Genomic DNA, 24,255 nt, shown 5'->3' with positions numbered 1-24,255 from the left:
AAACCATGGGCAAAATTCTACTCTACAATCTACAAGTGGCTGTTAACTCCCATCTACTGGGTTAGATTCCCAAATCCACTAAGAACACTTTCTGTGGCATAAATCCTGGCTTCTCCCCCTATCCTGAGTGTATCTGGAGTGTATGCTGACATTGTTCTGTGGTCGAGTTTTAGTGGCACAGAGATCAACTGTGGTGGAGGGGAGCTCCCCTATTGCTAATTCTGCCTTGCTCCGGCACAGTTCTAATTTGTCTCGAGGTTAGGTGGTTGAGGATTATAAAGACACAATTGGCTCCCTGTACTACTCACTCTGCACTACACTGAAGCAGAGTGGAGAATCTGCCCCACTGTTCTCAGTGCATTGGCCTCTGTTAGCCCCGTGCACTGGGGTGAATTTCACTCCCTATGTGCAATATTAATGGAAGAGTTAAACCGTGTTGCCATTTCCATAGTATAGAGGAGGAACTGGTAACCCCAGCATTCTGGGCATGTAGGGTGAAACCACCAGGCACTGCAATATTCTGCTCTCCTCAGATGAACGAAACTCCCACTAGTCTCCTTCAACATTTCTTCTCTCCCTATGAACGTAAACTGTTAGTCTTCATTCCTTCCAGAGTCATTGCAAAATGGCAACATACTTTAGCAGTGCATTTTTTGTCAACAAAAGGGGAAGTTTGGGGGTTGATGGAATTAATTAAAAATATCTGGTGCCAACGAAACCTTCTTGTTTTCTTTCAAGAATCAAACATTTTTCAATCGGCTTCTCTTATTATTATTATTATGATTATGATTTACTTTAAAAATAAATCAAGACCATTCTCATTTCAAGTAATATACTGCAATCAGCATATGTTCCTATCTAGGTAACTCCTGGGGAAATTTGGATCAATTTTTCTGTCCTTTGTATGAAAGAGAGACTGGGATATAACAAAACAAGCATTTGGTTTACTGAACATCTATCACAATATCAAGATATATCCCTGAAGTCAAAAATATAAAACTGACTTTAACTTTATTTTTGGACACAACTTCAAAATGGGAGTATTATCAGCAAGTGTGATAATAAACCACTCATAGTGACTATTTCCTTTATGGTGAGTAAAATAAATTCAGTACATAATGCTTATGGAGTAGTAAGTTCTAATGAGTCTTTCCATTTCTATATTTTCATCTGGATTCAAAAGGGAAAGAAAATAAAGACCAACATTTTAAAAATAATCTGTGATTAGTTAGAATGTCATTTTATTATTTCTCACACCATGCAAAGGTCAGGACTGTGTCTTATTTACTGTTCTTTATAGCACCAAGCACATGGTTGTACTCATCAAATAAAATGTGACTTATTATTAACTGATTATTTTTCTTTAATGAGGGGTGAAAGTCACTCAGGGTTCAGGGAAGCCTGCACAAAACCCTATGCACCACTTGATTACAACTTAAGTCCTTAAGATATGGAATTTCATTCCTGTTGTGGAACCTGTGCGTTAACCTTTAGAAAGACAGAGCTTCTGTGTGGTCAGATAAGTACACTGGTTCTCTGTTCAAATGTTGTTCTTTCTGTATAACTGATTTGGGAAGCCATTCAGGGTAACATGAAGCTCTTCTGAGCAGGGTCTGAATATTCTGTGTATGGATTCTTTATGTGGCTAACAAGAAGATTTAGCATTCTATTTGATTCAAACAAAAATCTGTGGAAGATACGTAAAAATTTAGGATCACAGAGATTGTCATACTGGATCAGATTGAGTGTCTAGTCCAGTGTCCTGTTTCCAACAGGGGCCAAAACCAGACACTTCCGATGAATGTGTAGGAAGAAGACAGATGTGGAGTAATCTAGCCTCCACATTTATGTCTCCTCCTAATCTCAAATAGCTAGAGATAAGTCTTACGCCTTTAAACATAACATAAACATAATTGTTGGAAATGGGCCACTTCCACCCTGCATGGATTGGCCTCATTAGCACTACAAAAAGTAATCTTCCCTCTGTTGATATTCACTCTTTCTTGTCAACTGTTGGGAATGGGCCACATCCACCCTGATTGAATTGTCCTCGTTAGCATTGACCCCCCACTTGGTAAGGCAACTCCCATCTTTTCATGTGCTGTATATTTATATCTGCCTACAGTATTTTTCACTCCATGCATCTGATGAAGTGGATTATAGCCCATGAAACCTTATGCCTAAATAAATTTGTTAGTCTCTAAGGTGCCACAAGGACTCCTCATTGTTTTTGCTGATACAGACTAACACGGCTACCCCTCTGAAGCCTTTAATCATGAGGTTTAATATCTCTTCCACAAATTTGTTTGTTATAATTAATTATGGTAACTCTGCCTATTCTTGATATACATATAAATGTCCAATCTCTTTTTAAATCTTGCTAAATTCCTGGCCTCAGCAACTTGATGTGGCAGTGAATTCCGGAGTTTAATCACAGTTTGTGTGAAAATTATATTTCCTTTCAACAGTTTAAATTTCTCATCTTTTATTTTCATTGAATGTCCTCTTGTTCTTTTGTTAGGAGACAGGAAGAATAGAAGTTTGTGAGCTACTTTCTCTAGATCATTATATTACATTCTTTTATCATGTCTCCTTTCTAGTAATAGCCTACATTTTCAGAAGTGAATTTTTGGTTGCCTAAGTTGAGACATCTTATAGGGTCTTCATATTAAGAAATTCTGAGCACTCACTGTCTGAAAATAAATTTCCTTTTAAGGAGTCTCAAATTAGACCTCCAATACCTCTAAACACCTTTGAAAATTGGTAGCAACGTTTGTGAAAATCTACCATGTGGATAGAAGAGGACATGAAAATGGTGTGTTTCCTTATTTCTAACTATGAAAACATTTTAACATCCTGTTTCCCTGATTGTCATGTTAAGCACTTTCTGTGCCTACACATGTTCCCTTAGCGGTTTAGATACAAAAATGAAACTGAGTAACAGGGCTGGATCCCTTTTCATCCTTAGCTTTGCTTGGCATGTGCACTGCTAATTTGCTAATGATTCAATTTCACAAATGCAGAGCAAACTATGGATGTGCCAAATGTTGGGGTGATCCTCTTTAGAAGATATTATGGTGTTAATGGAAATGTCTGTAGAAACAAGATTTAGTTTAATAACTAGGTTTTCAATTTGTAAACACTGTTGCACCTATTAGGAGAATCATTCTGTTTCAGATTAAATGCAATGCAGAGGTTGGTTTAAAGGAAATGAAAAAGGAGACACTTTCAGATTAAGAGGCAATGTTTATGACAGGCTTGTGGTCCAATACACTCTTAACAGCTGTTGCACATAGTTTCTGTTCCAGATCTGGGTATTCACTATATATAGGGCATGTGAAAGAATCTGCAAACTTTATTGTATCAAAACCATATTCCTTTCCCCAGCAACATGTATGGTATTAACACTGAAGTTCCCATCAATATTGCTTATTTTACTCCTATAGAAAGTTTCATATTCCATCTTCAGGTTATTTTTACAACTATTAATTATCATTTTGCTTTGAAAAAAATGGAGCAATATAGTTGAACTCGTAGAAGAAAATATTGGAGCATTTGATTAAATGTCACACAATGAATTTGAACTTTTAAGGCGCCGCACTCTATTAAAAATCTAGTTACTTTATCTCTTGTATTGTAAATTAATACCTTAAATAAATTATGTGATAGATATTATCTCCAGTCTTGAAGTTGATGTACCGCACCTTTCAGACCTAAGTGTATTTTGCCCTGAACCTCATGATATCTGCTTTATGTGAGAAATGAAACACTTAGAAAAATATGCAAATGTATGTAGGCAAGCGGATGGGTTTTTAGTACAAGCAAAGTTACTCAGCGTGATTAAATTTGGATTCTCTTGATTATTTATTGTACTGGTTATGTGAGCAGTTAATCTTCCATCATTTACATGCCACTTCATTGATTTATTAACATTTTCTTATGAAACTGGCTCAGTGGCTCATATAGTATGCTATATACTACCAGACATGAGCAGTTCAGGAGCGATTTAAGGATGCTAAATCTATTTTCTGGAGAAGGCTGGGAGTATCAAAAAACAATAGCACCGCTCTGAGAGAGGCACAAATTACGCTGATCTTGCATCCATTCTATTATATATTGAAGGAAGCTCCAATGTACAGAGCAACAGTTACAGATCAGCTACAGAAACGTATTTCTTGCACAGAGCGTGCAATGCTGATCCTCAGAGAGAAGGATATAAAAACTACATCGGCAGGAGCTTGAGAAGTAAATACGAGGAATTAAAAATGTAAGAGGAAACGCTCAGACCAGAAGAGTGAGCAAAAGATATCTTTTTTGAAATTTAGCTAATATACTGAAGCAATGTTTCAGGGAGGTGAGATTTCGATGGCAAACAGCTTTGGTTAGAACTGAGCAAGCAGACTGCATACTAAGTGCCCAACCACCATGATAAAAATATACTAAGTGAAATGTAGTTCATCTGTTTACTAACAGAAATACATAGCATTTTAGTCTCCTGGTAAGAAATCAAGTCGGAAAAATTTTCAAGCAGGAAAACCACATTATTAATCTCTCCTTTTTCTAAGGGTCCTGCTGTTATTGCTTGGGGGAAGCCTCTGTCTCCATAGCCTCTGGGGCATTAGCTTTACCTCCAGGATGGATAACAACAGCTTGAAGGTCACTTTCTAATTCATCACATCAACAAGAGGAAGCCCAAGTTTAATACACAAGCAACTGAGGAGCTGGTATAAACACCACTCCACTGATTCCCCTGTTCTTTGGGCCCTGTTTGAAGGGGAATCTGACCAAGAAGCAAATGATGTAGAACAGTTTTCCAAACTATTCAAGCTGATTTCAGGAAATCTTAAGCAATAGCAGAGGAGTCTGTAGATGCAGTGAGGAGTTGTGCTGAGAACACATCTGAGCTCTTCTAATAGAAAAAGGATGGTTCAGTGGTTAGGGCATTAGCTTAAGACTTGGTGACCTGGATTCAATTCCAAGCTCCACCACAGACTTCTTGTGTGACCTTGGGCAAGTCACTTAGCCTCTCTGTGCCTCAGTTCCCCATTGTAACATGAGAATAATAGCCCTGCTCTCCCCTGCAATAGTGTTGCAAGGAAAAATACATTTAAGATTGTGAGGGTGCTTAGATATTACGTGATGGGGGCAGTATAAGTATCTAAGATATCTAGACAGTAATTGAAGGTCCATGACTATGTCTTTCTTTTCTCAGTGGCATGTAATGGTACTATTACAGAAACAACCTTACTCAAATCTTCATCAGTATCCTAGAGCCGCACAAGTGAAGACATTCTAGAGCACAGTAGTTTGGTCCATCATTGTAACTCTCCATATTGTTGTAATATCTACATTGGTGGTGCAAAATCATAGACTTGACAGAAATTCCCGTGAAAAGGGTAAATTTCAAGTGCTATTCTTTTCATTCCATTTTTGTACAGTACATTTCTATATTCTTGAATGTACTAAATTTGGATTTTCACAATGATGTGGCTTCATATCAGTAAATAGAGCATTAGATATAAAAGATGAATGTGCTTCATGCTGCTGGAAAGTACCTGTGCACAATTGCCAAACCACTGTATTTGACACATCATTGGTCACTGTGTTTATAAAGGTTCTGGAGAGTGGGGTGGGGGGAGAGAAAACCTTTTGTAGTGGTAAACACCCATTTTTTCATGGTTTGTGTGTATAAAAAGATCTTCTGTACTTTCCACAGTATGCATCCGATGAAGTGAGCTGTAGCTCACGAAAGCTTATGCTCAAATAAATTGGTTAGTCTCTAAGGTGCGACAAGTACTCCTTTTCTTTTTGCGAATACAGACTAACACGGCTGTTACTCTGAAACCTATTTAGGGATGGATCTTTTTAAAGTGTTTTTGTTTCAGCTTCCTTTATATTCCTTACCTATGGTCTGAGGGGGTTGTAAGGAGCAATGCAAGTCTGATACTGCTCCCAGCTTCATTTCTGAACATCAGGAGCAACCATTGAAGTCAATGGAGTTACAGTAATGTGAGATGAGAATCAGTTTCTGTGTGTGAATTCAGTTTCCTATTTGGTTGTTCCTGGTTCCATTTCGGTGCATTGATTGAATGTGCTTGCATGTCTGGTGTAATGGAGACTATCCTTTCATCACTTAATTGTTTCCCCTCTTCCTCTGCCCTTGCGTATTGCTTGCTTTCTTTTTCTTTCTTCCTCTGTCTCAGTTTCTATTCTGTCTTTTTTTAATCTCACTAATACAGCCGTTTCATATAAGTCTGTTTACTTCAAATGAATAATTGATAGCTGTGTTCTTCCATATGAAGTAACATCCACCTTAGGCTGAACTCTGCTCTTGTAAATGCCCTCCATAATCTAAGTAAATCTGATTGAAGTCATTGAAACTATGTTTCACAGCACAGCAGATGGGTAAACAGATTTGTAGTTAACAATTGTACTACTTGCTAGTGTACCCATGTGCCAAATAGGGAGAGATCTCTCTAAGACATCTAGAGCCAAGGTGGAAAGCGGAATGAGTTGTGTCTGGGTCACCATTGCTAGGCACAATTAACATGCCATGCCCAGAAGTTTCTGGAATTGGGTTAGGTAGTTTTCTGCATGTTCAGTAGACTCCCTATAGCTGGAACAATAAACTCCACTGGGTGCAAGTAGTCAGGTCAGCTGTTTTACAACGGGACACCTGACCTGTGTGGGTTGAGAGAAGCACAGCTATAGGAGTAAAAAAATAGTCTATTTCCCCCTAACTTGGAAGCATTTAGCCGCAGGTTAGTGCTACGGTTAACTTTCCAACACAGGGAAGCCCTAGCAGTGTTAGTTAGAAATAGAAAGAGGAAATTCTGAGGGAAAACTAAGTTCTTTCATTTTAATTGTATACCTCTCTTTATTTGATTTTAGCCAAACAGTTTTAAATTGTTTTAAACCAGTGTCATTCACTAACTCTTTTCTTATTTAAATGTGATGGTGGGGAAAGAGTTATTGATATTTTGCTATTCTCAGTTTTCTATTTTTCTTGTAATTTTTCTTCACTTATATACTGAAATACAGATTGGTTGGTTAATTAGTTAGTTGACTAGCTAACTGAGTCACTCCACAGTCCAGCAGGAGAAGGAGTCTGTATGGGTTTCAGTTGGAGATTTCTGCAATCAAGAGGAGGGAAGGTATTATTGCAGAGGTTTTGCCTTAGCAGACTATGTAGAGTTGACGAACAAAGACTGAAACTCGGGTGAACTCACCCTAATCTTTTGGAACTCTGAGTTACTTCTCACTGGGTTTCTGTGAGACTGACCTGTTTAGATTTAATTTGTGTGTTTTATTTATATTTATGTATAACTGTGAAGATAATATATGTGGATTCTGAAGTAGCCTTGTAATATAGTAGAAATTAAGAATTAACATTGTTTCTTTATCACTATAAGATTTTATAAAGTTGGTACTTAATTCTTAAGTTCATTACACCTGTTCTTTTTGGACTTGATTGTGGGCAGGTTCACCCTGTGCAATCCTTTCTGAAAATCCTCATTGACTGAATTCTGGGTCTATATGTGCTTTTCTATAGGAATTATTTTAAGTACTAGGAGAGGGGTAATGAAGTAAACTCTAGCCCTCGCAAAGGTTATCCTACCATAAAATTGTCTTTGTTTTACTGTGCACATTCATTAATTATTGTGTGATTTTTCTGTAATAACTCTAGATATGTCTGCAGAAGACTTATGAATGGGAAAAGAAAGAAGTGATGAGAAATGGGAAGAAGGAAGCAATTAAAGAAAGAACTCTGGATTAGCTTGGTTAGCACAGTGTTTTGCAAATAAATGTTTGAGAAGCTTATATCCAAACAGAAGAATAGGACTGTCACTCCTGAGTTTTGTTCCTTTGTGACCTTGAATAAGTCCCTTTGTCGAAAACTTTTTTAAAAATGGCCACTGATTTTAGTTGTATCTTATATTTTAGGCTGCCAATTTTAAGCATTTGGGGTCAGATTTACATAGAGGCTGAGCACCCCTAATTCTGTTTGATGTCAGTGGGATCTGTGGGTGGTCAATACACCTGAAAAATCAGTCCCAAGATGAGTCCTTTTGGGACAACCAAACTTAGCAGACTTTTTGAAAATGTTCATCTTAATTTCTCTGTGCCTGTAAAATAGGATTAGTTATTCTTGCTCATCTCTTAGCGGTAGCTAGCCCAAGCCGTAAAGTGCTCTGAATATGAAAAGTGCTATAGCCACTAGGCAGTGTGGCCTAGTGGTAGAGTACTAAAGAGGGACCCAGAAAGCCTGGGTTCTGTTCTCAGGTATGTTACTGGCCTCCTGGGTGACCTTGGACATGTCACCTTACCGCTCTGTGTCTCAGTTTCCCCATCTGTAAAGTGGGTATAATGATACTTACCTCTGTAAAGCACTTTGAAATTTATTCATAAACTATGTAAGAGACATGTATTATTTATTAATATGTGTTTATTAATAAATGCATAAAACTTTAACTTTTGCAGCCATTTCAGTGCCATTTTATCTGTGAACCATTTGGAAGAGCTGTTGGCTCTTTCTTTTTTTTCTTCAGAAAAGTAACTTACATAAAGGTATTACTGGGAAACTAAGACTAGAATCCTAGCTTTTCCCTACACCTTAAATTAGCTAAAATAGAGAGGCAGAATAAATGTTTAGGGGTCTGCAGGGATTATTGTCCCCAGTACTTTCTAACAGCAAGAGAAGTGTCACCGTTCATTGAAGAATTTTAAATCTACCATGGTTATTGGTGAGAGCAGAAGTGATTTGCTGGCGTCATTGATGCACTGGGGAAGGTGTTTGGGAAGGCAGGGTCCCCCTGCTGACAGTCACTATTTGAAGGCTAGTGTCTCCTTGTAAAGTCAAATTTCTTTTGAAGGAAGAGGGAGCATCACCAAGGATAACTGAGGCTGTGAATTGGAGAAAATAAGTGTGGCTGCTGATGCATAATTGTTACGTACACGGTGGGGATATTGCTAATCTTGCCCTGTTGGTGGTGAAGGATAGGAGAAGACCATGATTCTGACTTGAGGAGGATGTGTATCTATTCAAGTTGAATGATTGCAACACTTCACCACCTTTAGTATTCAGGACTTTCATCGCTGCTGAGACTCAGGATCATGTGTGGTATTTTGTTTCTCAAGAGACTAATTTAATCAAATTAATGATTCCCAAATATTTGTGTTGACCTGTTTGAAACAGGTTAATGTTGAGGTAAAGAGGCAACTTTCTCTTTATTGTCAGTGGTGATTCTGGCCTTCTCGCAACACCTGTAAGCATCTGTCTTTCACTTCCGTATCAACCTCACTGCCAACCCTCCTGGTTTCTCCGGGAACCTCCTGGAATCAGGCTCTGTCTCCCGGAGGCTACTGAAGCCAAACCAGGAGATTTTAGGTGCTAAAAGTCTGGCGGTGTAGTGCGGCTAAGGCAGGCTCTCTGCCTACCCTGGCCCCATGCCAACTCCACAGCTCCCATTGGGAGCTCCGGGGGCAGTGTCTGCAGGCAGGGGCAGGGGCGCGGAACCCCCTTCACACACACACCCAGGGCCACAGGGACATGCCAGCCACTTACGGGAGTGGTGCGGGTCCAGTGCAGGTACGGAGACTGCCTTATCCCTGCTGCGCCGCTAACCCGGAGCCACCCAAGGTAAGTGCTGCCTGACTAGAGCCCCCACCCTTCACCCCCTTCTGCGCCCCAACACCCTGCTCCAGCCTGGAGCCCCCTCCTGCACCCAAACTCCCTCCCTGAGCCCACACTACTCTTCCCCTCCCACACCCTAATCCCCAGCCTCCAGCCTCCTCCCACAGCCCGCACCCGCACCCTTAACCCCCTGCCCCAGCCCTGAGCCCCCTCCTACACCCCAACCCCCTGTCCCAGGCTCAGCCTGGAGCCCCCTCCCACACTCCGAACCCCTCAGCCTCATCCCAGAGCCTGCACCCCCATGCCCCCCCCCGCCCCGACTCCCTGCCGCAACCCAGTGAAAATGAGTGAGGCGGGGGAGAGCAAGCGACGGAGGGAGGGGGGATGGAGTGAGCGGGGTGAGTTCTCCAAGAAGGGGCAGGGCAGGGGAAGGGGCTCGGGGCAGGGGCTGCGCAAGGGTGTTTGGGTTTGTGTGATTAGACAGTTGGCAGCCCTACTGCATAATTATAATACCAAAAGCAACCGGGTGGATTGGAGGCTGCTGTGCTGTCTCTTCCTCCTTTTGCACCAGGCCGGGGTCCACATGCAGTTTGGCCCTGATGGCTTTTACTAGAAAAGGGAATTTACTGGGTTCCTACTGATTTACTACACTTATCATTACATAGCAAATTGGGATGAGTATATCATAGATAAAGACATTGAGATGATTCAAATATGACTTAGTTTAAAAGTGCTAGCAGATCAGTTTAAAACTCAGAAGTAAACTATTGGATATTTGGTAAGTGTGAGTTATACGAGTTATACGAGTTAATAAACGTTGAAAGCTCTCTGAGGCTAAATTTATAGTGCAATACATTAGACAGAAAACCTGGAAAAGCTGTTTGACAATTACAAATAAAAGCCATCAATGCTTACGTTCAGGTGCCGTGAGAGTAGATTTCAAAAAGCTCTGCCTTTCTGCACCTGTGTTGTGCATAATAGCATGGCTGTGGTGCCTCTCAGAGGGAACAGTGCTGATGAGAGAGCCTAAAAAAGGTAAAGTCAGGTTTGCAAAACATGGAATTCCAACGGCATTGTCCCTGAGTGAAGCCTCCTCTGGGTGGAACACTGGGATCAGTGAGGTCAATTCAAGCTTAGTTGCAGAAGCCTTTGCCAGATATTGAGAGTCAGCCTTTCTCCTTTCCAGACGTTGCAAATTCAGAATGCACATATAGATGAATACATTGGACAGGGACTGAAATGAACTAGGTGATTATATAATGCCTGGTACAATGGGACCACGATCTGATTGAGGCCCTTAGTTGCAACTACAGTGTAGATGGTTTATAATAAAACATTCCCTTTTAACCCTTTTCTTAATACTTTCGTAAGCCTCCAGAGGCTTGGTTTCTGCACGCTTTTTCATAGGTGAGGTAGACTAGCCACAGGTAGCGTTCCCTCAAGAAATTGTGGTTTCACATAGCTTGCAGTCAGCTGTAACAAGGTTACATTGATTTACTCTGATTGGAAATTGTGTATAGTGTTTCTTTCCCTGGCTCATTTTGACCCCAAAAAAGTCCATATGGGGCCATACACAAAACGAGCAGAGTTTAGACAATCTATGTTTAAAATCTGCCAGTTGTGCTTACAGAGAGTCAGGCAACTTTTCAGGATTGGTACCTTTTTAAGGGCTCAGTATTCAAACTGTACCAGAGAGACAGGAACAGATTAGTCTATGGATTCTTTTTCAGAACTTCTGCAAAAGTGCCTTTTCCAGAAAGACATGTATTGTTGGCTTTTTAAGCTAGCAAGTGTAAGAATGTGCAGGAGCTAGGCTAATGGGTGTCAGAGACTGTCTTATGAAAGTCTTTGTATGTTGCTTCAGGCCAAGAGGAAACAATAAATCCTAGACACCCTTCAGCAAGGTCATGGGAATTCACAGGAAATAAGATAGGAAAAAACTAAAACCATAGCTATTACGTTTAGGAGGACACCATTTGTCACTCCTTATTATACTAATCATGGGTTTACAAATCCAGAGATCATAATTCGCTTGTAGCCCTGCAATGGTTTTAAGTGTCTCCAAACATGAGACTTCACTAAACTTTCAACAGAGCTGTTGGTATTTTGTTTTCTACCCCATTGGTTACACATAGGTGCAAAATCTGATTCCCCAGGTCACCTATGTCATTCAGAAGTACTCGCTTCTATATGTGGTGATGCAACAGAATATATTTCACTGCAAGATAGTCTGAGTTACGGAACTAAAGAGGTGGTTCCTGTAAGAAGCATTTTGGACTTCTGGAAATGGGCGTGTTGGGTGTGTGCCTAAGGAGAAAGAATGCATGTGAACAAAGTAGAAATTACTATTATGTGAAACAAGGAATTTTGGCTTATATTCCTGACCAAGATTAATCAAATATGGTAGTAAGTCTAAGGGAGAAGAAGTTATATTGGAAGAAAATTCTGAATTCCAGTTTTAGATCCATTGGGATTTCCCCAAATCGTTTGAATTTTGGCCAGAAACTCTTAGCTACCCAACCTCTAATTATGAAGAAAGCTGATATTTTATTTTTAGACCATAAAAGCAATGAAATTCAAAGTTACTTTATATTCTTCACATAGTTTTCATGGAATTTTGTTGTTTGCTATTATCAAAATAGAATGGAATCTTAAACGAAACCATGTTTGTTTTCTTCTACTTAACAAACGTCAAAGACTCGGTGTAGCAGTATTTCAGGGTTTTAGCTACAACTCCCATCTTGTGTTTAATCTTCTTTTAGTTTCTCCAATTCCTCCTCCTCTTTTCCTTCAGTTCTCCTACCTTTCTTGCATTTCTCTTTCCCTCCTCTGGTATTATTCATATCACTCTCCTGGATTTTTTTTTCATAGCTGGTGGACCACAATACAAGTATCATTGCTGGTGGATGGATCAAAGATTTTAAACTGCAATACTTACATTTATCTTAAAGTGGAGGGAAGGCGTAAAAGAGCTTTAAAAGAGCTTTGTTGGAAGTGTCCTAGTTCACTTCCTACCTGTTAATATCAAGGGAACAAACCAGTAGTTGCAAGCTGCTACTCCTTAGTTATTTTAACTCAATATTCATGCTTTACTTATGTGCTCACTGCAATGATCAACTAATCAGTAAGCTTTAAAAACTTCATCTTGGCTTCTTCATGACTGCATAGGGTAGAAAATAAAACCTTGATTTGCTGTGGTTCCAGTTAGTGATTTGTTTGTGTTTAGATTTAATCATGATCATTATAAACTAACTAAAGTTACATTGTTCAGCATTTTAAATAGCTTTCATGTCATTCACAATCGTAGGCGTGTGCAGGGCGGGAGTGCCTTGATCCTTTGTGGAGATTGAAATAGACTATTACCATTATGACATTTTCTGTAGACATTCTACAGTTTCACAAAGAAACCAATTCTTAAAATTACAGCTAGTCTGTTTTGAATGTTCTCTACTTTCTATTCATCCTTTTCAGAACGTCCAGTTAGATAATGGTTCTTCTCTCATAACAAAAGCTTATGTTCCCTCTCCAATAACAACATGGCAGGGTACATCAAGATTACTGCTAGCATTATCAGTTTGTTTTGAGAAAATAATTTAGTGTGCATTTAAAAAAAAACCTACCTAGAATTTTTTATTATTTATTGCTGAACATAAATTTAGCACAAAATATTTTATGCTAGCTGTCTAAGCTCTGGCTATGTAAGGCTTACAGAACATTTACTTTTACCACCTATGCCATAAAAGTTGTTTTCCGTATCTTCAGTCAAACTTATCTGTCACGTTATTCATAAGCTGGACCAAAAGAATGCAGTACCATGGCCCTCTCAGCTAATGTAGAAGAAAAATGAAAAAAAGGTTTCTTTAAAAGAGCCATTGATATGTAATATATGTAGAAGAGTTTAGAATTTTGACAGTTGGAGATTGTATCCTTTTTAGAGAGAATGCATAATGATTTTTATTTCTGTTGAAATATGCATAACTTTTTGAAGGTAACTTTCAGCTTTCATTAAAGCCCTCAAGAGCGAGTTTTCCACCATTGATGTTAAAACAAAGGCTACCAAATCTTAACTCTTAAGAGAGTGAATGTAAATCTACACCTCTCCCCCTCTTACTCTTTCTTCTTTCTTTTCAGTATTTTTTATAGAAATTTACTGCGGCTTCCTGATTTGATTATTTAGATGCTTAGGCTTCCACACCATATGCTGCTTTGGAGAAAATAAAAAACAAAGTTCCATTGTTAACATGAAAGGAAAACAGAAGCTGTCCTTGACAGGGAGAATTTAGGGTCTAGTGTATGGGAAATAACTTTCATGTTATGTTTCTATTTTTTTCTATCTTTTTTTTTTTTTTTTTTGTATTTGTGTGTATGAAGGTGTGGAAAGGGCTCCAATATATTGTCCTCATGTGTTTCAAAGTAGTGAATGGGATTCTGCAGCATGAACCCATTTAGGTCAATGAGAAATGTGCGGTTGAATCTCTCTGAGACATTCTGTATGACTTGTTTTGTTTTTGTGATCTGCCTGTAAACTCTAGTGAGTTGTACAGTTTTAAACTGAGCGTACAAACTTATGACACCTCCATTTCTCTAACATCCGAGGAGCTCCAGGCTCTAACGTCTATTCACTGTGGGCCAGATTGTGGCTTGTCTCATGTGGAAGCACAAGCATACTTCTTTGTGCTGGCTACTCGTACCACTGGCAGCACGGGGGGGTCAGGAGGGTGGGGAGGAGGAGCTGAGAGCAGCGCCCATGGGACTTCTATATGTCCCCAAAGAGTAGCAAAGAATATATGTCTTAGGCCAGCTATATGCCTAGTGCATGATACTTCCCTTGCAGAGCAAGGGGAAACTGAGTCACAATCTGCCTTCCTTTCTCCTTTAGGGGAGCACAGTAACATTTTGCTTGTGGCAAAGCCATGATTGAACCCTGTGTGACCTTGGACACGTTACTGAAATTCAGTTTATAAAATGGGTGAAATAACGACCTCATAGGAGTTCTGTGTTTTTAATTGTCTGTAAAGTACTGCTTTGAGATTTTTTTAGCTGAGGGTTTATTATGAACCTCAGTATAATCAACAAATCATGTGCGAGTTTTGGTTATTCTGCATGTCTTTCCTTTGCCCCAACTGCAACAGACTGTTTATGGGATGGTTTGTTGGTTGTTTGTTTGGGTTTTTGTTAACCTTTCTGCCTCCTTCATGCAGAGCTGAGTTTTTATTCTTGGCTCACAGTAATTGTAAGAAAATCACGTTCCATTAATTTCAGCCACATTGAAGAAGGTAAAATGATGGAATTAACAAAAAACTCCACTTGCACTCCCCATCCATGGCTTGGCTAAAGACTCATGTGTGCTGGAAAGTAGCGTGAGGTAAATAACTACCTTCCCTGTAATCTGTCCGAATAACCTTTTGGTCCTCAGTGTACCAATTAAACCAAGAAGCTCAGTTTTGACCTCTCTTGTTCAAGGACTTTTGATTGAAGTATAGACTGTATCAGCAAGAAGAGAGAATTTTTAATGGCTAGTCACACTGTGGAAAATGAGGGAGCAGTGTGTGTGTTTTCAAATAAATATCCTATTCACCTTAATTTACCTGTTTGATATTACCCTGCCTGACTGCATAGAGTTAAATTAAAGGAGACTCTTATGGGTCAATAAAACAATGACAGAAACAGGGTGCTATGAGGGGGAGCTCTTAATTGGGAGATGCCCCTGCCTGGTTCCAACCAAAGTAGCAAGATTTATTCTTCCCAGGCCTAAGAGTAGGAGAAAAGGGGATACTCAACCATTAATGTTTGCTGAGCCTAAAAAAGGAAGGGGGATTGTGTCAGTTGTCAGCAGCTGCCCAGAGGGCGTTTTGGACAGAGAGAGAGAGAGAGAGAGAGCACAGAAGGAATACTGCAGCAGGGTAATCTACTTCTTCCAGCACAGAGATGTAGGCAACTGGGCTGAATGGATCTTGCCAAAGCTTGCAAGAAAAGAGTAAGGTTTAGGTATGGGGAAATATCCATCTAAGCCTTTATTGTTTTAGCCTTTGTCTCTGATTTTCACTTACCTTTGGGTAAACAAATAAGCTTTGTTTTCAGAGTAGCAGCTGTGTTAATCTGTATCTGTAAAAAAGAAAAGGAGTACTTGTGGCACCTTAGAGACTAACAAATTTATTAGTGCATAAGCTTTCGTGAGCTACAGCTCACTTCATCGGATGCATACAGTGGAAAATATAAGTGGGGAGATTTTATATACACAGCGAGCATGAAACAATGGGTGTTACCATACAGACTGTAACAAGAGTGATCAGGAAAGGTGAGCTATTACCAGCAGGAGAGTGGGGGTGGGTGGGAACCTTGTGTAGTGATAATCAAAGTGGGCCATTTCCAGCACTTTACAAGAACAGTAGGAGGGGAAATAAACAAGGGGAAATAGTTTTACTTTGTGTAATGACACATCCACTCCCAGTCTTTATTCAAGCCTAAGTTAATTGTATCCAGTTTGCAAATTAATTCCAATTCAGCAGTCTCTCCTTGGAGTCTGTTTTTGAAGTTTTTTTGTTGAAGAATTGCCACTTTTAGGTCTGTAATCGAGTGACCAAAGAGATTGAAGTGTTCTCCGACTGGTTTTTGAATATTATAATTCTTGACGTCTGATTTGTGTCCATTTATTCTTTTATGTAGACACTGTCCAGTTTGGCCAATGTACATGGCAGAGGGGCATTGCTGGCACTTGATGGCAAATATCACATTGTTAATGGCTCACCTTTCCTAATCACTCTTGTTACAGTCTGTATGGTAACAGCCATTGTTTCATGTTCCCTGTGTATATAAAATCTCCCCACAATATTTTCCACTGAATGCATCCGATGAACTGAGCTGTAGCTCACGAAAGCTTACGCGCTAATAAATTTGTTAATCTTTGTTTTGAGGAAGTTGTCTTTGAGTCTCTTTAATCAGCTGCTGTCACAGGAACAAACGTAGCCAGGCCTTCCAGGTTAATGCTATTGGTGAGCAGGGGATCTGCAGCCCAGAGATCCAGTCTTGACGGTATGTCTAGATTGCAGCTGGGAGCGGCAGCTCATGTAGGAATACCCATGCTAGCTGTACACTAGCTATCTTGCTAAATGTAGCAGTGAACCCCTGCAGTGTGGGCTTCAGCTATACAAGCCTGCCTGACCCTCCCGCATGTGTACTTCCCTGTGGCGTCCTTTTAGGATACAGTGAGCACACGTGTGTCTACACAAGCTGCCATTCACACCCTAGTTGCAAAGCAGACATCCCCTAACAGGGATTGGACTGTGTGATTACACCCAGAGAGGATGGTAGCAAAACTTGTCCCCCAAGGGGTGCACCCGAGAGACACTAAAAGGTGTATAAAGAGCAGCTTGCCTGTAACTGTGACACAAACATAAACATTTTATTAGAAGGATAGTGGCTGATCATTATTCATTATAAATAGGCCATTTACATTTATACTGTCTAGCAGATATTTGTTCAGGATTTTAGTCAAAAGGGCAGTAAAAAAGAAAACCCACCATTTCCCAGATTTCACAGTACAAGTACAAAATGGAAATAAAGAAAAGTGCTACCTACCACCCAGCCGTCACCATCCTTTTGGCTACTGCCTTGTTTAAAAAAAAAAAAAAAAAAAGGAACTTTTTCCTCCATTGGTTCAAGGGGGACTGAATATGCCCACAGAATTTAAAACAGCCAGTAAACAATGTGCTACCTTACAAGAGAGACAGATATTCCCCAGTGGCAGTCACAAAGGCTGTCTTCACTGCTGCAACATCTGAGCTGCAATTTACCTGAGAATGTAACATGTATTTTAATGGGAAGCAGCTGGTGATATTGCAAACAAACACTGATTCTGCCACTGTAAATTCCTGACCAGAGTTTTCTTCCCGCCCCTCCAGCAGGGTTCTTGTGAAGCATTCTTGTACATACAGTATATCAAGATGACACTGTGGAAAACAACACAGCCAGTGATCTAGCTATCTTGGCAAATCATCTAATATGTAAGGCAAAGAACTCTATCTCGCAGTGTAAATATTTCCACCCTGGTTTGTCCAATGACCTATAATGTGATCGATTGACAAATCACACTGTAGCATAAATGGGATTTGCAGTTTAAATTACGGTATTTAAAAACAAAATGAAAGTCTGTGGAGTCTGCCTAAAAAGATTCAATAGTATGATAATCTGTATTACCGTGGTGCCTGGGAGCCACGGTTATGGATCAGGACTCCGTTGTGCTAGGCACTGTATATCCTTGTCCCAGCTACAATACTTGCTGCACTAAAGGCTTTGCACCACATGCCTTAGCAAATAAAGAACTGGTATCACAGTTAATCGTGTCGACACAATCACAGCTGTTGTGCTACTAACCCAAAATACTGGTGGTTCACCCCTGCCTGTGACACCAAGTCTGTCTGTCAGTAGTATCACCGTGACTCTTCCTGCTCCTGTCAGTTAGGTCTATGATGGAGGACAAAACATAGGGGCACCTAAGGCTCGCTAAACCCCTACCACAATGGACCTTTGCCTTCTTTTACTTCTAAGTACTTGATCTGTCTCCATTGTAGGTGTTTCTGAGGTCTCTGTCACCATTGTATCATGCACTATAGGTATTTATTTAGCATTTCAGCACTTTGTCACTTGATCTGATCTTTACCCCAGTTCTAAATTCCCTCCTCTCTCCATTCTCTCCTCTATTTTCACAGTTCTCTTCCTATCTCTCTGCACTATGATTGACATTGTATAACCTTTAGTGAAAGGTCAATCTAGCATCTTGTTCTGAATGTCTGGAGTAGGGCTTAGTTAAATACCCTCTGGCAAGGCATTCCCCAGGGTCCCATCTTTGAGATCATTCTCTACATCTAACACTTGAGAGTCTGAACCTAGCCATGGCATTAGTCCTGCAGAGTGCAGCTGTTCTGAAAGATCATATAAGGGGAAACAGCTTCTGAGAGAGACCAGTCCGAACATATTCAGAGTCTGATAGAATAGTCACTACGACTTTGAATTCAGTCTGGAAGTGAATGGGGAGCATGTGGACAAAGAAGTGATGTGCTCACTTCAGCCTCAGTTGCTTAAGAGGGTGAGTTACTTTGTACCACTTGGCTTCTGCCTTCATTGTCTCAAGAGAGAATGAGCTCCAGTAGTTGGACTATCAAGTCTTGGAGACCTGGCCCACATCGGCGGGTTCTTGTCTGAATGGATGTGGCAGAAGACAGTCTTTCCCACTGTTCTGCTCTCTGTCTAGAGTAATGAAGAGTTCAGCAGGATTGAAAGGAGTGTGCTACCCTGAGGATCTGCAGCTGTGTGACCTTCAGTGGTGGGGATGTCACTGCTTTCACAAACATCTCCAAGTAGTGTCCTCTTCCCTTTTATCATTTCTATTCTCTCAGAATTTTTAGACCAGCAGCTTTTCTTCCATTGGTTTATTTATTCCAGGCTTTGGGAGACCTTGGAAGCAATGGAGGCTGTATTGTTTGAGGAGACATAGCTGAGTGTCCTCTGCACAAAGGTGATGTGTGAATAGTGGGAGCTAGCTCATGCATATATTGAAGGGGATGGTGGAAAGTTCTGGTGCTTGTAGGACTCCACAAATGGATGGTTCATTGTGAGGAGGAGCAGATGCTCAGAATGACTTCCTGGGTTCTCTCAGAAGTGGTGGAGCTGGTTGAGATTTAGGGTTGCTCAATTTATCTCTACTAGGTCTCAGACACATGGCATCCACACTCAGTGGTTAATGAGATAAAAGAATGCTGAGAGATCTAGCAGCATGTGCATGTAGGATTGATCCTCCTCCCCCGCCAAGACAAGGAGGCCAGATTCCAAAATGAGCTGGCCCACCCCAGCAAGTAGTCAGCCACTTGACTGCTTCCTACTTTTCTAGCTCACTGTCACTAGAGTTACCTTTAACCTATGAGCCTGAATCACAAATATCAATGCATCCTGCCTTACTCCCTCCTTGACTACAGTGCCCCTCTAACTGGCATGCATTCATTCTGCACTCTCCATTTTTCTTTGCCTGTCCAAAGTGGCTGCCTTTCTTTGACTGTCTTTACCATACATTAGTGCTTTCTAAATCCTTTGCAATACATGCAAGAGTTGCTCAGTTAAACAGAAGCCATTAATGCATTAATACATTGCTCTATGTGAAGTGTGCTCTTAAATATTACCGTAGACATTTTAGTTGATTTTGCTAGTAAGAACACACTGCCATTGTTAAGGTTAATGACTCAACATTTTATAAGACAACACACTGATTGTATGAATTGTCTTATTGGACAATGTGAATAACTTTGAATGTAGTGTTGCTTAATATCATGGAAGAACAATTTAATAGACTAACAAATGGTGTTGCAGTGTTCTGTTAACATCTTCTTTGTACTTGGTATCAATCAACTAATTATAGATTCCACCCTTTCCAAATGTCATTGTCTCAAAATTTACATAATCCTGAAGGTTTTTCTCTATGAACACCCCAACATATAAACTACCAGGTACCAGGCAGGAACAGACCAAGGGTCATGTAGTCTGGTATTATGTCTAAGTCTAGATGGCTAGACTAGATGTTTCAGAAAAGGCTAGGGGTGGAGGAGAACAAATGTACTTGGCCACCTGTACAGTATTATTCTGGCTGTATGGAGGATGTTTTTCTTCATGCCACCTGTGGATTACAACATGCCCTGAAGCATGAAGTTTGATATCCCTTGTTATTGTTAGCTGATTGTTATCTAGTATGACTGAAGGTGATCTTCATCCATGTGCCTAACCCTCTAATTGTGTGGAGGAAAGAGTTCAAGAGTTCAAGAGATGAAGTGATGTGATGAAGCGGCAAAGAGTCCTGTGGCACCTTATAGATTAACAGATGTATTGGAGCATAAGCTTTCGTGGGTGAATATCCACTTCTTCAGATGCATGATGTGATGAAGAGACAGTGTTTTACAGATAACTTAATCACTGAGCAGGTGAAGGTGCAGGATTGCAACCTAAGGAAAAAATGTTACAATTAGTGAACTAGATATATGAATAAATAGCGACGAGAATGATAGAGCTTGTGTCTATATACTCTAGATGTATGGGCAGTGCATAGAAATGTATTTATTTATTTTTCATTCCTTAAACCACTACCATGACCAGAAGTGGGTTTGTTCTGAGAACAGGGATTATTGGCTATTGATGGTGTCATAAATATAAAGGGAAGGGTAACCACCTTTCTGTATACAGTGCTATAAAATCCCTCCTGGCCAGAGGCAAAATCCGTTCACCTATAAAGGGTTAAGAAGCTAAGGTAACCTCACTGGCACCTGACCCAAAATGACCAATAAGGGGACAAGATATTTTCAAATCTTGGGGGGGGGGGAGGTTTTTGTCTGTCTGTGTGATACCTTTGCCGGGAACAGATCAAGGATGCAAGCCTTCCAACTCCTGTAAAGTTAGTAAGTAATCTAGCTAGAAAATGCATTAGGTTTTCTTTGTTTTTTGGCTTGTAAATTCACTGTGCTCGAGGAAATGTGTATTCCTGTTTTTGTGTCTTTTTGTAACTTAAGGTTTTGCCTAGAGGGATTCTCTACGTTTTGAATCTGACTGCCTGTAAGATTATCTTCCATTCTGATCTTACAGAGTTGTTCTCTTATCTTTTTTTGTTCTTCTAATAAAGTTCTGATTTTTAAGAATCTGACTGGGTTTTTTGGGTCTTAAAAATCCAAGGGAGTTGTGCTCATCTTGTTCATTCTCAAGCCTGCCCAAGAAAGGGGGTGTAAGGGCTTGGGGGGATATTCTGGGGAAATAGGAACTCCAAGTGGTCCTTTTCCTGTTCTTTGTCGAAAACACTTGGTGAAGGCAGCGTTTTACCTAATCCAAAGGCAACGACTTTGTGCCTTGGGGAAGTTTTAACCTAAGCTGGTAGAAATAAGCTTAGGGGGTCTTTCATGTGGGTCCCCATGTACCTTTCTTGCCCACCTGGTTCTGGCCAGCAGCTAATCTGTCCAGCCCTGCAGCTCCTGCAGCCAGCCAGGGGCACAATCCTTGCTCCTCTGGCTCCAGCCAGAAAACTGAATCTGCTCAGGTCCTGCAGCTCCTTTTAATGAGCCTGTTGGGCTCTGATTGACTGCTCCCTGCAGCCTCTCTGGCTGCTTCCTGCCTCTCTAGCAGCCTGGAGGCACCTGTGGTAGGGCTCCAAGGCCTACAGCAGAGGACTTCAGGGCCTAGTAATCCTGTCACAGGCTGCCTATGACCTCTTTTTGTGGCCTGATCCAAAATTCACTCAAGTCAGTGGAAAGACTCTGATTGGCTTATGGATCAAGCCATTATACAGCAGATATATGATGCAAATATATATATTTTAAAAATTCTTTCTACCTAAAAAAGTTCAGATTCTTCTAATCACTATATGAAAACTTCTCGTGGATTCACATAGTAAATGATATTCTGCTCTTGTTCCATCAGTGGAATTGAGAATACCACTCATGAAGAAGCAGCAAAGAGTCCTGTGGCACCTTTTAGATGAGCAGACGTATTGGAGCATAAGCTGTTCATCTATAAGGTGCTCTTTGTCGCTTTTACAGATCCAGACTAACACAGCTACCCCTCTCATTCATGAAGAAAGAGTAGTCTATCATATGAGATTGGAGATGAGAATTTCCCCCTAAATCTGATTATCTTAATTATTCCTTGTAATGTGTTTGAAGATAGACAAAGAATATTGCATGGTCTGTAGACCTTTCCAATAAATCATACTAAATACAACACTACAAGAAATGCTGAAAAAACTGACCTTTCCGTTCTGTGCAGTGTAGTTTTGAGTTTCTCTGCTCATGTGCTGGTGTACTTTATGATATTAAGCCAAATCCATTAGGATGAAAACTTGATGTTCAGTACAAGATTGATTAAAGCTGCAAGAGTGTCTCTATCATGGAAATATAAGACATTTAGCGAAAGCTAATGAGGGTGAGATTTCTCTTCCTGACATTAAAAGGATTCCATAGAAGACGACATACAAGATGCTATTCTAGCTATCGGAATTTCATTTCCCAAATGCTTGCTTTTAAATTTGATTTCTCCCTGAGCAATTTGTTTTGGTGCATTGGTAATATGAGATTGTGCTATTTTATTGTAAAATATAGTGATGAGGTTCCTTGATTCTGTAATGCACTGAAAATTTATATCAATTTCATTATGTTTGCAACTGATAATATTTTATACATTTTAAAAAGTAATCCTTGAATAAACTGCTAATACCGTAGCCTAGGTTGGAGCAGAAAGTTGCCAGCATAACATCAAAAAATGGGTCCCCCATCATAGAGACACTGAAAGTGGAAGTTGAGAGAGGTGGCGGTACATACCGCGCATCCATGGAATAACAGAGTCCCAGGCAAGTGGCTGGAGCATCTAGTAATCCAGAACTGATGACCCATCAAAGGTGAATATTTGGGAGAGGTGAAACTGTGGCATGTCCCTACTGCATACCCAGAAATCTGTGCTGTTAAAAAAGAGAATGCTGGAAAGGAGCACATCTCCCCTACCGCCACCTGGATTCAGTTTTCCAGTTGGATTGTACACTTTCTTCCCTTTCCTAGCATTAGTCGTTTTCCTGAGAAGCACAGTTCAGACCAGCTATAGGTATTTATTTTCTCCCTAAATGATATGGTGAGTTTGCAGTTGTCTTCACTTTTTCCTCCAGTATTTATTAAACTTCTTCATATTTACTTATTATTAAGTATACAACCATTTAGAGTGTGGTCGATTTGATTTTTTTGTTTTGTTTTAAGATGTGGATTAAGCATCAGCACTTCTTTTTCTATTTGACATTTAAAATGTTAGGATGCTCGCTAGCTGTGCTTTGTCATATTATTCTGATGGTACTGTTCCTGCTCCCTGTCTAGAGGAGTCTGTATGAACTTCTGATGTGAATATTGTTGGAAGCAAATTTAACATTCAGTTTCCACAAATAAGCTTGTGTGTGATTTTGAAATTTGCTTCTCTATGCCAGTAAAACCACTGCAAAAAATGTTTGTGACAGCAAACAAAGTGAGAGCTAGTGTGAAATGGGTGTAACTAAAATTCAGTAAACTCTGTACAGAAAATGGGTATGGTATTTTCTCAGCTCTGCAGTTAACCAATATTGGGGGAGGGGACAGCAAGTCACGCTCATGATAAAGGCAAGGATCTTTTTGTTGTATCATCTGTGCTAGAAAGCTGACTTCATAATGTGAGTTAAAGAAATTTCTTTTCCAATTTGTTTGTCACTCACTTTATACTTACTTTTTTGGTTAAAAAAAGAGGACAAATGAATTGTTCTAATTAATGCAGCAGTGATGGTGGTTATTGGACACAATGAGATATGTATAAGACAGAGATATGGCAATGATCATCTGTGCTGCAACTTTTGTGGCTGCTCTGGGAAAATGCAGAATCTAAACTATATAACTGGGACTCAGCTTATTCAGTATTTTATAGCTATTAATCATGAGACCAATCAATTTGCAACACTAAAAAGTCCTCGAAGTTCCTGTAGGAGATCTTTAAAAAATGTGCACTTGCCTCAGTTGGTATCTGGCTGTAAAACGGCAGTGATTGTATGCTTAATGAAACTACAGTTAGAATTGAGGCCAAGTCAAAAATAA

General features: G+C 40.1%; 1 protein-coding gene across 9 annotated transcripts in view; it reads left to right on the top strand.

Moving 5' to 3' along the window:
• Nucleotides 1-24,255, top strand: part of NAALADL2 (N-acetylated alpha-linked acidic dipeptidase like 2) — a 913,317-nt gene that overhangs the window by 741,023 nt on the left and 148,039 nt on the right. The window lies entirely within an intron of this gene.

The sequence above is a fragment of the Lepidochelys kempii genome, chromosome 9 (genome assembly GCF_965140265.1).
Source record: "Lepidochelys kempii isolate rLepKem1 chromosome 9, rLepKem1.hap2, whole genome shotgun sequence".
Lineage (NCBI taxonomy): Eukaryota > Metazoa > Chordata > Testudines > Cheloniidae > Lepidochelys > Lepidochelys kempii.
Note: the sequence above shows the minus strand (reverse complement) of the source record. Positions and strands in the feature narration are given on the sequence as shown.